Consider the following 13,981-nt stretch of genomic DNA (forward strand, 5'->3'; position numbering starts at 1 on the left):
GCGTGTTCCTCCTGAGGCTTCTGGTTTGTCATTATAAAGTGATGAATCACTTTCACTGAAGCTGAGCTGATTTTGTCGTCTCCCAAGGAGGCAAATGTCATTGTGGGGGAGAAGGGTTCTTTACCTGTTATTCAGTTCTGTGTGGTGTCTGGTTACTGAGCCGGACCCAAACATCTGGCAGCCCTGCCACCTCTCCCTGACATGTGTGCACAATATGCACTTCTGCTTTGTGGGTCTCTGTGTGGGGAGGGCTGGGCTTTTTATCTTAAAGCTGCATGGTGACAGGTGAGCAGGGAAATAGGTACTTTTTGTCTGGGCTGGTGAAACATTATCTTTTTTTGTGAGGGTAGGTTGCTGTTTAAAGGGGTGTTTCCCAGAGCTGTGGGGCCGTTGAGCTGTTCTGAATGGGAAAGGGGAGGTTGCCATCCACGCCTGCTGGCTGTTTCTCCATGTGTTGTTCTTCCCTGTGATGCTGCACAGAACAGCCCCGGATCAAACCATCCATATCCTTATTTCTTTGCTCTTAGCTGGGAACTTGCTGTGTTGATTTCCTCTCCCTCAGCTTTATGTATTTTAGGAAATGGGGAAGAGTTCCCTTCATTGGTTTAGTCCCTTCTATCCTTTGAGTTCTGGCATTGGCTTCCCCTCCTGGCAACCCCACTGGGGGTTTTCTAGGAGATATTAATTCAAACACTACTACAAATGTATACTTTGGCCTTTCTCCTGTTGCCCCAGCCAAATAAGAACACAGATATTTTTGCTGCAGTATTTCAGAGTAGCTCTCTCTCTGGACTGGGGCTCCTTTGCCATCCGTAACTGTGGCAACTCCAAAGCAGGAACACAAGGGAAGCGATAACCAAATCCCACAAATAAATCATTCCCACTGTGCAGTCTGAGTTATGGCCAAAGCTGGGAAATCAACCTCCTTGTTGAAGCTCAGGCTCATGGTTTGTGTCCAACCTGTGCTATTCTATGTCTGGATGTTTGGTATTCAATACCTGCTTTTATATATCCTTTGAATATTTTATTATTATTATTTAACGATGAATGAAGAAAACTCTGTGGTTATACACTGAAGGAGGAACGTAGGATTATTTTAGGCTTTTGGCTTGTTTGTGGTTTTTATTTGTTTGGTTTGGGTTTATTTTTTAGTTCTTTTTAGTCAATCTAACAATAGGAAAACCTCTAAATACATAGGCCTTAAAAATAGTATGGTAAAGTCCAGGCTCTTGAAAATGGAACTATTTCCAGTATCCTGATTTTTTTCAGTGTCCGTTATTTATATGATCTTCCCCATCCAGTTTGTCTGTTGCCAAATACTGTCCAAAAATATACTGTCCAAAAATTCCTTGGTGGCAAAGTATTTTTAATCAGACTATTTAAGATCTAGTTTTGGTAGAACACTTATTTCGTGTCAGCTGCAATACTACTCAATACAGTGTTGCAACTAGGGCTTCTTGAAACAAAATTAGGACATTTATATGTTAGGATAATATCTAGTGCCATCAAAAGAAGTTGAAAATTAATTAAAGGGTAGCAATTGTTAAAAAATTTTGTCATATATGAAGACAGAAAACAAAATGCAGAATTCTATAGGAAAATGTACCGCTGTGTTTCCCTCTGGGGATGGTTTGTTGTTTTGAGTCCTGCTGTGAATGATGATCTCAAATGAATCAAAGAAGGTTTATCATGTTCTCACCAGTGATTTAGGAAAAAAAAACAACAACAAAAAAAACAACTATGAAATGCCATAGCTACTTTTATTTTGTGTGTGCTGTGTTTATTTGTTTTTGTTTCATGAATCGTATTAGGGCATTAAGAAATATATTTAAATAGTGTCTTTTGACTGTTGTCTGTAGTTCTATATTTAATTTTTTAAGTGTATACTTACCAGTTATATTTGCCAAATCAGTTGATCTCAGCCACCAAAAAATAAATATTTTGGGGTCTAGATTCTTGTATTGACATCAGCTTCTGCATCTCCCAGCTCTGCATGTGAACTAAGAATAGCATAAAAGTTTTCTTTTGTGATAAGTTTGTTCAATAGCATTGTACTGGGCTAAATGTTTTACTCTAAAATATCTAATTTATCTAATACTTCTTTCAGTTACTGGTCACTGAAATAATCTGAAATCCACCATGGGTATATCCATTATCAATGTCTCACCAATTCATGTCTCCATGGCATAATACTATAAATTAATTTTTAATATCAATACTATAAATGTACAACATAGCATGAAGATAACTAGTTTCCCTTACAGATCCTAATTCAAGGAGTGTCAGACCTCAGAGACAGAAGGTGTTGTTTGGTTTTTTCCATGGATTATTTTCTCCCTGAGTCATGGTGGTACTTGTGGTATTTTACCAAAGTGTAGCAGAAAGAGCTTGATGGCCTGGAAGGACCAAAACACAACACTTTGTTTTAGAAAAAAGTAAGAGATTATGTTTTTCTGGAGTTTGGGTAATATTTTAGTTATTTAGGGAGTAGTAATGATGCCATTAGTTAAAAGAAGCAACACAAAAATTGTGGATAGTTCAAAAAAAAAAAAAAAAAAAAAAAAAAAAACCAAAAAACAAACACTTCAGAAAAAAACCAGCCTTTTCTCAAAATATAGCAAGAAATGTAGTAGAACCAACCTTCCTGCTTCCTAAAGGATTAATTCAACCCAGTTATTACACACAAACCCGGGATGTTTGCAGGGCACAGCCATGGCCAGCCATCATCAACTTGAAAAACTACAGCACCAATTTGCTGCATTAGATCACTCTTTAACCAAATAAAATTATATGCATTTGGATGCAAAACACATTCTGCAAAAGAAGAGGGAAATTTTCCTGCTTTATTTGCCTAATTCCACACCTGTTCTCATTGATGGTCTGTTCAGAGGACACCAAGAAGTCAGGAATACAAACCAAATGAGAATGAGGTGGCAAAGAGAGTCTCCAGGAATTTGGCATGGCAACTGCTCACATCAGTCTCATCTCTTACCCTGCTGTCTCCTTCAGAGTGGAAGGATGTTGGAGCCTCGTTTGCAGCTCTGGCATTACACTTGGAAAACAGATGGTTGTTCTCCCCAGCCAGGATTTTGATTCTGCTGCAATAAAAAGCCAATTTTATTCTTTACCCTGCACAGAAATTCCTGGCTGCGGGTTCCGGGCAGTTTGTCCTGCTGTGGTGCCTTTGGTCACTCCCCCAAGCAAGTCCAGCAGGCAGACCTGCAGAACCTCACACACCTCCCAGTCTGGAGAGCCAGATTGTAAAGGAGTTTGGACACTTCACCCTCCTGCCTTCAGTGTGAACCGCTCTGGCCCAGGCAGGTGCCCTCAAATACGATTTTTACAAAGGCAGCAAAAAGGTCAAATTGTCATGGCACAGCTTTCTTTTCAATTGGCTGATGCTTGGTTTTGGCAAAATCTGTGAATTAAAAAAAAAATGGTGTGTTGTCACTGAGACACGCAAAGCAATCACACGCAGACAAGAGATTTTTGCAGAGGTTCCTCTGATCCAGCTCCTAGGTGAAAGAGCGGAGAGAAGAGACTCCTTTGTTTATTCTTTTACTTTTATACATTTGTGGGTCTAGCAGAAGATTGGCTTTTTGGGGTTTCCACCCCTCAGCCTCAGTGGCTAGACGAATTGTCAGTTACAATTGTTTTCAGGTTAGAAATATGCAAACAAAGGACAAAGAATGAAAAACAAAGGGTTTGTTTATATTACTTCTGTGGGAAAGGTAGAAAAACTGCTCTAATATTTAACAGTAACTAAAAGATCTGACTCCATTTATGAAAATCAAAAGGCTAATAAAAAACTTAGAAAAACTAGAGTAACAGTGTGTCCTTTCCAAGTTTGCATTTTGCTAATAAGTTGGGGTTTTATCTTTGAATGAACACTGAATGATGTTTGTGTCCCTCTTGTATGACTCTTCCTCTTCAAGGTGAGGCTGACAGAGAGGAAAAGGCTCTGGAAAGGACTTGTTCTAAGTCCCTAAGAGAGCCTGTTTTCACTGAAGAACAAAGGGGGGTTTTAACTTTAAACTAGATGATGTCTTCCTTCTGAACTGACTTCCCCCTTACATAATGCTTTATTTTCCTGACTTGTTGAGGATCTAAATAAAATGTGGTGGGACATTTTCAATACCGTGAGGGAGGAATCAAGCACCCGATTATTCCCTGGAAGTAAGGCCTGACAGCGTTTCTGAGCCGAAAACTTCTTCTTTTCCTGCCACATGCTACAGTCCTCCAATCCATGTTGTATGATCTGGATGACTGGCACACAGATAAAACCTCATCTAGGATGTCAGCTCCTTTGAAAACACAACAGAGCCCTCACCGTTACACACATTTTGTATAACAAGGAGAGGGTGTTGGGTTCCCTTTATTAATTAATGTCAGGGCTGAAGCTGCTGACACTGAGCAGAAGTTTCTTTTGCTGCTCACTGAAACAACAAAGCTCTGTCACAAGGACCTGACAGCTGCAGCCTGTGTCACACCTCTTGTCCATGTCCCTGAGACTGGTGCTTGCACACTGGGAGTAAAAGCAAACAAGGAATTCTGAGGGAATTTCTACATATTCCACCTCAGTACTGATTAATTTGAGTCAATGTTTCAGTGATTACTCATTTTCTCCATTTCACCAAGTATTTTTTATGGTGTCCTTGTTATGATTTCCTTTCCATACAATTTACTTCTATGAGAAGTGTTTTCAGAACCCATTTTTGGTTCTGTTTTCAGATAAGCTGTCACATTGTGGAGGCTCTGCAGAGACTCAGATGAGAGAAATCAATTGTCTGTGCTTGATTCTTTTGTGGAGTTGGTGGAGTGTGTCCTCCCAGGATTCTCTGCTTGTCACAACTGCCATGGGATGTGACAGCAGCTTTTTTACTGTGGCTGTGTGCTTGTAAATGCTGTGCATTTCTTTTCAACATCTTGTCCAGAAATGCAATATTTGAAGTGAAAATGCTGTATCTCTAGAGTACACTGAGTAATACAAGATATATTCAAGTCAGATACGATTAACTGCTTCTGTTACATTGTTTTTCTGCAATTCTTATTTGCTTTAGCATTTTACTTTAGTCTCTACTGTAGTCAGAACTGCACAACCCATAAAAATGCTGCTTTTCTGAAAGAGCCTTTTTCCTTACCAAAATGGGCCTCCCACCCCAATGGGCTCCCTCATTTTTCAGAGATTCATTCTTTTGCGTGAAGTGAACAAATTCTTTGAGTTTGAAACTCTTCCAGATCTCTCTTTACTGCATAGGCTCTTTAGATTTTTATTGCTGCAGTAAATCAGGGAAGTTCCATCAAACTGATGTTATTTGTGTGTGCTTTGCAAATGCACATAGATGAAAAATGCAGAATTATTACATATAAAAAATGGCATTAGAAGGACATCAGTGGTTCAAATGCCATAATTCAGAGGCTGGAGGTTCATTGTATGTTCAACCTTGTGTGTGTAACCCAGTCTTTAACGGCAGGATCACTTAGCATTTTTCTGTAGAATATTTGCCTGTGGTTGTATGAAAATGCGTACTTTTAACAGGAGTTTCCTCATTTCTGAAGGCTTGGCTTTGACATTATTCCCTTGGCAGAGGTGCTTTTATTTATGCCTGTCTTAAAATGTAAATCCCAGTAGCTCTAGTGCTCCAATCAATATTCTTTAACTCTCATTATCGCATTCCCATTTATTTTAATGCTGCATCCCAAGTTCCTAACAAGTGTTGATAATAAACCCTTACAATAAACAAAACAAACACACAAAAAAAAACCAAAACCCCCCAAGAAAACAAAATTAGTTTACTGGTACTTAAAGTCACCAATTTAATTAAACCCACGAATGCAGCAATAATACGGTAGCTATAGAGAATATATTTTTTGCTTCTCTCTCTCTGGTTTAGCTATTTTTGTGTTCCAGTTTCACAATTGTTTGGGTTTTGTTCCAGTGGATGTTAATCTTTTGGTTTATAAAATTATTATTATTATTTCAAAGCCTGTCAGACATTTGGTGGGGAAGTCACCATGAGGGGAAATTGTTGGCAGAAGGATCTCAACATTCTGCTCTTTATCCTTTGTGCCTGTGTTTCTAGCACAGTCACCCTGCACTTCCCAAAAATAAACACTATTCAGAACTTTTGCTTTCTGACACATTTCTGCATATTAATCGTTAGGCAAGGTTGTGCTTAAAATCGAGTTCTTTCAGAAGCATAAATCTGTCTTGTAATGCACCCTTGTGAATCTTCGCAATCTTTAAGAATATGCAGATTTCCAGAGTGTGTTTTAGGAATATCCTGCTGGGCACTCAGTAACTAAAATGATTCAAAACAGTGATATTTTTTTAAAACCCCTGGGCAGAAATTGCTCCTTTTCTCTGTTTTTCTGGTTTCTGTGTACTAGTATCAGTGGGACAGTGTTATATGATTCCAGGCATAGGGATTTTTTGGCACAATAAAATTTAATTTTTTAATTAAATTTTCCAACAATCCCAACAGCTACTGCCAATATATGTCATTTGGAAACTGAGCTACTCAACCATAATATTTTCATGTTATTGCTTTGGCTTAGGACATTTCTCCTTTTGGGTTAGGCAAGCTGGATATGAAGTCTGGTGAGAGTATTGAAGTAAAAGAAGTTTAGAAGTATGTTTAAAGTTTATCTGAGATAAAGCATGAAACTCACTTTTGAGGATGTAAAGAATTCCTTGAAGGATTGAACTGGATTTTAGCTCTTTGTTGTTATGCTCTGTTTGCCACCAAGCTGAAACTTTGGCTCCCAGCCCCTTCTGAGATACTGTGTTGGAAGGAGTCACCTGCTGTGTAATGGACATCTGGGTAAAGCTTAAGGGTTTCACTTAAGGGGATTCTGGTTGGTGCTTTGAACGGCCTACATGAGAGGTGTGGCTGTTTTGAATTTTGTCATTTTTAAATTTTTGCTATTGATAGGTTTTTTGGTGATGTGAAAGGTGAACCTCCTTTTTCTCTGCTGTTTCTGGACCAAGAGTTGCTTCAGACCACTGTGTGGAAGTGGACAGAGGGGAGGAAAAGGGAAGGAGAAGTATAATTTCATTTTTCTGTACATTAACTTCTCTGTGCCAGACTGCTCCCACCCTTCCACCTGTAACCTGAGTTATTTGTGAGGAGTTAATTTCCCTGCTGCAGTTAATTCCCCTGGCCACTGATCTAGGAGCAGGTTTTTTATTTATATAGACTCCCCATCATCAGTGGATGCAGGAGCTGAACCTTTCAGTGACATTTGCATTTGCCTCAACTTTTCAAGGCTCTCTTACTGATTAGGAAGATGAGCTTCTGGTGCTCCATGAAAATGATTAAAAGGTAAAAGAATTAGTGGTCTAGAGGTGTGTGGTATCATATTCCTGGTTTCTGTGGGGTATGACACATATGAATGAGCTGACTGAGTTTAGTTCCCACTTTGTGAGCTGGCCAAGATTCTCTCAACTCCCATCAAGCAAAGGTTACTGATAAACTGACCAGCTCATCAGTCATGTTTCTTCATGACCAGTGGTATTCCCACTTTTAAAGCTAACCTGGGATATCCTTTGTGAGATATCCAGAAAAGAGGAATGCATTTGCAGAAGAAGAATAAGTTCTGGATGAGTGGCTGGTAAATTTCCTTGGAGCCCCAGCCTGGTGTGATGAGGGATTGTCTGTGTCTGCTCATTAATGGGTTAACTGGAGAAAGAAACTATTATTTCAGGGGCCCTGAAAATAAAACTGAGATATCCAAGGATGGCAGTTGGTGTCTGGTGTAATTTAATTTTCTTTTACCCTTCCCATTTGCTAGTTTGGCCTTTTTTTGTGTGCATAGCAGGGGCAGGAGGAGTAAAGGAGGGGAAACGGTCTTGTATACCCTGAAATATTGAATAATTTCAATTACTGACAGAACCTATTGGAGAACCATTGTCTGGTGGAAAATCCAGTGTCTACTAAATCTACTTTTTCCATGTGAGAGCCTGAAATATTGCCAAAACACAGCAGGAAACCCAAATTGCTGTATATTGTTTCAGGTCAGTTTGGTGCCCATTAGAATTTAGTTGAATGCATTGCAAGCATTTTGTTTTAAAACAACTTAATATACCTGCTTTTTCCAAGCAGTACATTTCCCTCCAAGGCCTGAAATCGAAGAAGCATTTGTTTCCTGAAGCCTGAGCTGACCAGAGGGCTATTTCTCACATAAAATAACAGTTTTCCTTTAACCAGTATTGTTTGTAATGTATCATGGTTAGTCTTGTGCAACTCATCATGGAGTTATACAACTGGAATTTATTATGGGAGTTACAGAAAGCCTAACATAAATGGCATCTGAACTCGAACTTCTCTGTGGCAATGGGACATGCATTTTCATGTTGAGATTAACTCAGCTGAAGTGTTTTATTTCCGCTCAATAGATTGCAATGAGATGCTCTTGTTTAAAATTTATAGAAATATACGAATGTTGATAGCAAGAGAAATGCAAGTAAAAATTCCCTTGGCCTCCAGAAACTGTCCATGAAAAATTTTATTTTTTTCTGGTTTTCCAGATATCCAAAATCACCTTAAAATTGTGAGAGAAAATAAATGGAGAAGCTTTATTTGACATTAGTGTGATTAATTTACATTGATGTGTGTTTGTAATATCAAAATTTTTAAATGAAGAACGGAAGTATGAATATTGGCAGTGGATGTTAAAATTTAGGCACAGCATGGAGAGCATAAGTGTGATGTAGGGAGGCATCTGAGCGATTTCCTTCCACCCACAGGCAGCAATTTTTGTAAAGGCAGGCATAGCTGGATGAGGTGGAGATGAATGTTAATTTATAAGCACTTCTGTGCTATGTTTATTTACACATAGATGTTTTCATATTGGTACAGAGATCTGGAGACCTTCCTGAAGAGAAGGGTGCAGCAGTGGATCTGGCTAACCATGTTCTGTGAATTTAACACCATCTTGTTCCTCCTTGTTCCTCTCATCTTTCTTCTCTTAGCATAATTCCCTCAGTTCGCTCATTTTTGTATTAAAACTCCATTGCTTTAGTAACATAATATTGGTGTCCAACTGCCAAAGCAAATGTAGGGTGTAGATTTTCATTAGTCAGAGCTCTGGAAGCTTTTATTTGATTAACTATTCTAAAGCAACACAAGAGCTGCGTGATAAAAGCATTGCATGCTCCTTTTACCACATATGCTTATGAGGGGAACTTGAGGGGTTATTTATATATTGTGGTAAAAAATTGCATTAGCACTTGCTGCCTCAGCAGACTCCTTGGGTTTTGTTGGCGTTCTCCTCTGATTATCCACTGGCCCTACGCAGTAAAGTATAATGAAGGGCTTTGGGGACGTTTCAACACATCAATTATCAGTTTTCTACAAAGGGCCATCCATGGCTTGCCCAGTTCGACGGAAAGACCTGTGGCTTTTGTTCACACGGTAATGATGGGCAATTCCCAAAGGGCCAACAATACCCAATCATAACATGAGCCTGGAGCTGGGCAGATACCTCACCACTGCCAGAAAGGATAATTCTGATGGCCTGTGAGAGCCATTCTTCAGTGCCACGACTCTGTCACAACAGCCATTCAGGCCGTGTCTAGGCTGCGCTTGGTTTGTTGTTGTAGCTCCTGGGGTGGAAGTCAGCTGCGGCGTAACCTGTGTCAATAAAAGCCTAGCCCAAGCTGTGGGGTTTGTGTGTTATTAGCCATGTTGTCATGGACTCTTTGTTTTCCCCTCTGGTGGCTGCTGAGGTCAGACGTCAGTCTGGGGGCACACAGAGAAGGGCTCTGATGGTTCAGAGATTACCTCATTAAAGGACTATGTGCTATATTAATAGCGGCTTTGCCAGTGTTACTTTAGGTAAACCCTTGCTTTTTCTGGCCTAGTCAAAACACTGAAACACTTCCTGTTAATTATGAGCTTCCATCCACGGTGCCTGGAGAAGAGACAGATGGAGTAGATGCACCTCTGAGCCTGTTTCCTGCCTTCTTGTTTGCTGCAGCTTATAAATTGGTGTGACGATAATAGTGGAGTGGGAGGGTTGGAAGGGACAGAGGAAGAGAAAGAGAAACGAGTCAGCTGCTTTTCTTTTCCTACCTCTTCCCACTTTCTGAAAGGGCTCTGCTGAGAGGCAGTGAGCTAACTTAAGAAACATGGTGTTATCCTTGGCCACACCCTTTCCATGGAAAACCGTGTGTCAGCGCTGCAGAGATGCCTCTCCCCACAGGGAAGTCTGCACAGCCTTCCCCGTGTGTCCTGGGATGACCTCTCACAGGCAGTACACACTGTGGTCCCTGGCTGTCCTTCTGATGCCTTTAGCTTTTATGTTTTTCAGATCCTGTACTGCATTAGTGTATAACTCGGAACTTCATACAGAGTGTTAGTAAGCTCTCTTCACAGTTTGGTAGATAAACCAATCCTTCCAGGCCTGAGAACCAAGGACATGATCTGCCAAAAAGTATAAACAAAAGTGAATCAGGGGAGGAAACTGGGAGTACGTGACTTCATTACCTGAAGCTGTAATTGGAGGATTAACCCCTGATATGCAAATAGACCAAATGTATATCTGTCTGAAAAACTCATGACCACTGTCTACCTTGGTTGTAGTCTCTGCGAGGCTTTTGGCTGCCCAAGGAGTACCTATCAAAGGCCTTTAGTAAATATCCACTTTATTCTCTTCACTCTGTCTAGCCCCTGCTCTAGTTAGCCACCCCAAGGCATCACTTCTTCTTTAGCTGGGTTTACAGCTCTGCTCCACCACTGTGCTCTGTAGCCTCTGCCTTCTTTTTGTTGGCTCCCTGGAAAAAAGTGAGCAGTTTGATTTCGAAACCAGCCTTCAGGAAAAGAGTCTTTAGCACAAAGTTTTAGAGTTTAGAGATGGCATTAATTTTGAGTCTCATAGCCTTGACTGACCGGGGAAAACCATCGCTTTAAATGATTCTTGAGATGTAGAATTTGGTCCTCTTGGACAGCTGCCTCAGCAGAAGAATAAATATTCTGAAACTACTTTTTTTTTTTTTTTTAAATTTTTAAACAGTTATTTTCAAAAATCTTGCTCTTGTATCATTTTCTGCCCTTCTGGTAAAAGATGTCTATGTGGCTTTTAATACATTGTTCTGTTTTTATAATCTGCAAAACAGCATTGCGTTTTAATTGGGTGGCTCCTCTCACTGGGGTTGGAGAGAGTGGTTCAGAAATGACTGCTTTGTTTTTTATTTGAGAGAGAGCTCTTCTATAACTGAAGAAGTTAACTTACTGTAGAAATAACAATTAACCTTTTAAAGTACAGAGTCAAGTGTGATGTGTAGGAAAATGAGCAATATTAGCAACACTTACAAACTTCCTTGCTTTCACAGACCGCCTTCTAGCTGGCAATCACAAGTGCTGTATAAACATAAATACATATGGGTTTATATATGGGTAGAGGAAGCCTGACCCATGGGAATGTTTTGATTTTTTTTCCTGAGATCGCACATTGGAGACTGGTGAAAGAGTCAGGAAGGGTGCCAAAGTGTCCTGCTTCGCAGAGCTTTGTTCTTGCAGACAGACAGGATCTCCTGCAGGCTGCATGTGTGCTGGCTGCACTTACTGACATTTGCATGTACACAGCAGAGGGCATGAATGCAGGATCAAATCTCTGATCAACACCTATTTCATAACATACTGTCTGTGGGGAGTGCAATGCTTGGTTTCCTATGAATTTGAGTTACATGTCTGGACTCTCTGATGTCCAGTAAAATCTAAGTTCCTCTTGAATCTTTTCCCACAGCTGGGATGTTGCAGAGCCTCTTGTGTGCTTTGATTCTCTGGTGTCTAATAAAATGGAAGTTTATATTGCAGTCTTTCCTGTTTGTGGGGCACCACTAATGGGAGCTCCCTTTTTTCATCTTTGCTGCTTCTATTTTTAGTAGCTTTATTAGAACAAAGCATAATTGTGATCACTGCTCCTCTGCCAAAGTGGTTATAAAAGTCCATCTCAGATATACTCAGATGGAAAGCCAACAAAAATTATGCAGACTTTACAATCACTTTAATTTTCTTATGACACAGGGCTAAAAATTGGGTTGGCTTTTCAAGAAAGGCGTTGGTTTTTTTCCTAAGTAAAACATTAATAAGAACTGGTATTTACAAACGGTGATAATACTTGAGTATGATAATATGGGTTGCCATCAAAGCCATTAAAAATTATTAGTCTGACTGATGATAATGGATACAAGTGCCTCAGGACTTCTAAGGGGAAGAACAAATCCTACCAGCAGGGCCTGTGAAGACAGGCAGATAAACTGGAAATGAGAGAGTTGATACTATCCAGAAGTAAAAGCAATTGAACAGTCAATTACTTCTAAAAGTTGTTTTTTTAAACATTGAACTACTGCTAGCATTTCGAGTTACCCATCTGTGAGCAAATAACAATGCTGCTGTATGTCCCTCAGCCATTAACTGCAAACCCTTAGGAGCAATTCTATTTTTACTCTCTTGAAATTACATATTTTTGACAAAGCAGCAGTAATAATGTGGTTTGCAAATTGCACTTGGTTAAAAAAAAGAAAAAAAAAAAAAGGAGTTAAACTGCAATTTAGCACAGCCAATGAAAACATTTGTTTCACAAGTTTAAACTTTCCCATGGGAATGCTGGAGCAGCCCCTCTGATCTCTCTCTGTGTATTCAAAGGAAACATCTTTACAATACAGTTGCTTGGGAAAACACTCTGGAACATAGACATTGCTTCTCAGGATCACAGAAACACAACAAACTTACTGCTGTTTGTTTATAGTTAAAAGTTTTTAAAAAATAGAAGAGCAGATTTGAGGAGTGCTGCTTTTTATGTTTGTTTGGGGGTGTTTTTGTTGGTTGGTTGTGCCTTTCATGCTGAGGGTCTTATCTTTTTCCAAACAGGGGTAGGCACAAATAAATCTTTGTGCACCTGCAGTAAAATAAAGAGGTGATTTTGATGTCTGCAGTGGATGAAGCTGCTGCTGTCACAGCTGGACTTGGGCCAGTTGGATCAAATTCACCTCCCACGGGTCGTATTTCAGTGACTCCAAGGAGACAATGGAAGAAACTTCCACCCACTTGGTGTTTAGGTGATGTGTCAGTATTCAAGACATGACAAATCTGTAAGAATTTTATTCCTGTGTTTGTGCTGGACATGATTTTGTGCCTTTCCTTTGTAAAACCTTCCCCTCCGAGACGGATGGATGTTACGTGACAAAACCAGGTGTCTTTCCCTGCAGGGCTCAGGCACTGCTGGATCATATTTCTGCAGAGGCTCTGATGTGTAGATTGTGGTCCCCTTCACAAACATCTCAGCACCAACCTGTGCCCTGGACTGGGGGAACTGAGAGGGGGGCTGAGCTTTCATGCAGCAGTTCCAGCCACACTGGTAGAACTGGCACAAATACCAATGATGGTCATCTTCAGGACTTCCTGAAACACTGGCAGCAGCTCTCCTACCTTAATCAAATGGCTTTATGTAATTTTAAGGAGTTTGGAGAATAAGCTGGTGTTTGAAGAAGTTTTTTGTTGTGCAGGAAAACAGAGTAAGCAGTTCAAAAATATCCCCTTGGTTATCAAGTGAGGGAGTTCAGCCACTGTGGCAGATGACTGGGTAATGTCTGCCAGAGGTGATGAAATTACTCCAGCATGTTTTGAGCATTTCTTTGAAATGTCCTGCTAGGGCTGAGTGTCTAAATCTTGGTTGCTGTGATATCTAAATTAATCACCTGCAAAAGGTGATATGAACGTAGTCTGAAGTTTATATTTTGTGATTAAGTCTTGAGCTATGATTGCTGTATCATGGTGTTTTGGCTGCTCCTTTAACTTTTTTTGAGTGCTGAGATTCCTCAAGGGCCAGTAGTTCAGATCCATCTTTTAGAAGGGCTCTTGGGATTGTCCTGCTAAAATTCCTGCCACATCCAGCAAACTGCACTCAGCACTGCTGAATAAAGCAAGTGCAGTCAGGTACTGATTTTCTTGTCTCTGATCTCACTGAGGATTCCCAC

The 13,981-nt window shown here is 40.1% G+C and overlaps 1 protein-coding gene across 1 annotated transcript in view; it reads left to right on the forward strand.

Annotated features, from left to right (window-relative positions):
* Nucleotides 1-13,981, forward strand: part of LOC120752097 (potassium voltage-gated channel subfamily KQT member 1-like) — a 411,281-nt gene that overhangs the window by 152,561 nt on the left and 244,739 nt on the right. The window lies entirely within an intron of this gene.

Source organism: Hirundo rustica, chromosome 4, assembly GCF_015227805.2.
Source record: "Hirundo rustica isolate bHirRus1 chromosome 4, bHirRus1.pri.v3, whole genome shotgun sequence".
In the NCBI taxonomy this organism is placed as follows: Eukaryota; Metazoa; Chordata; class Aves; order Passeriformes; family Hirundinidae; genus Hirundo; species Hirundo rustica.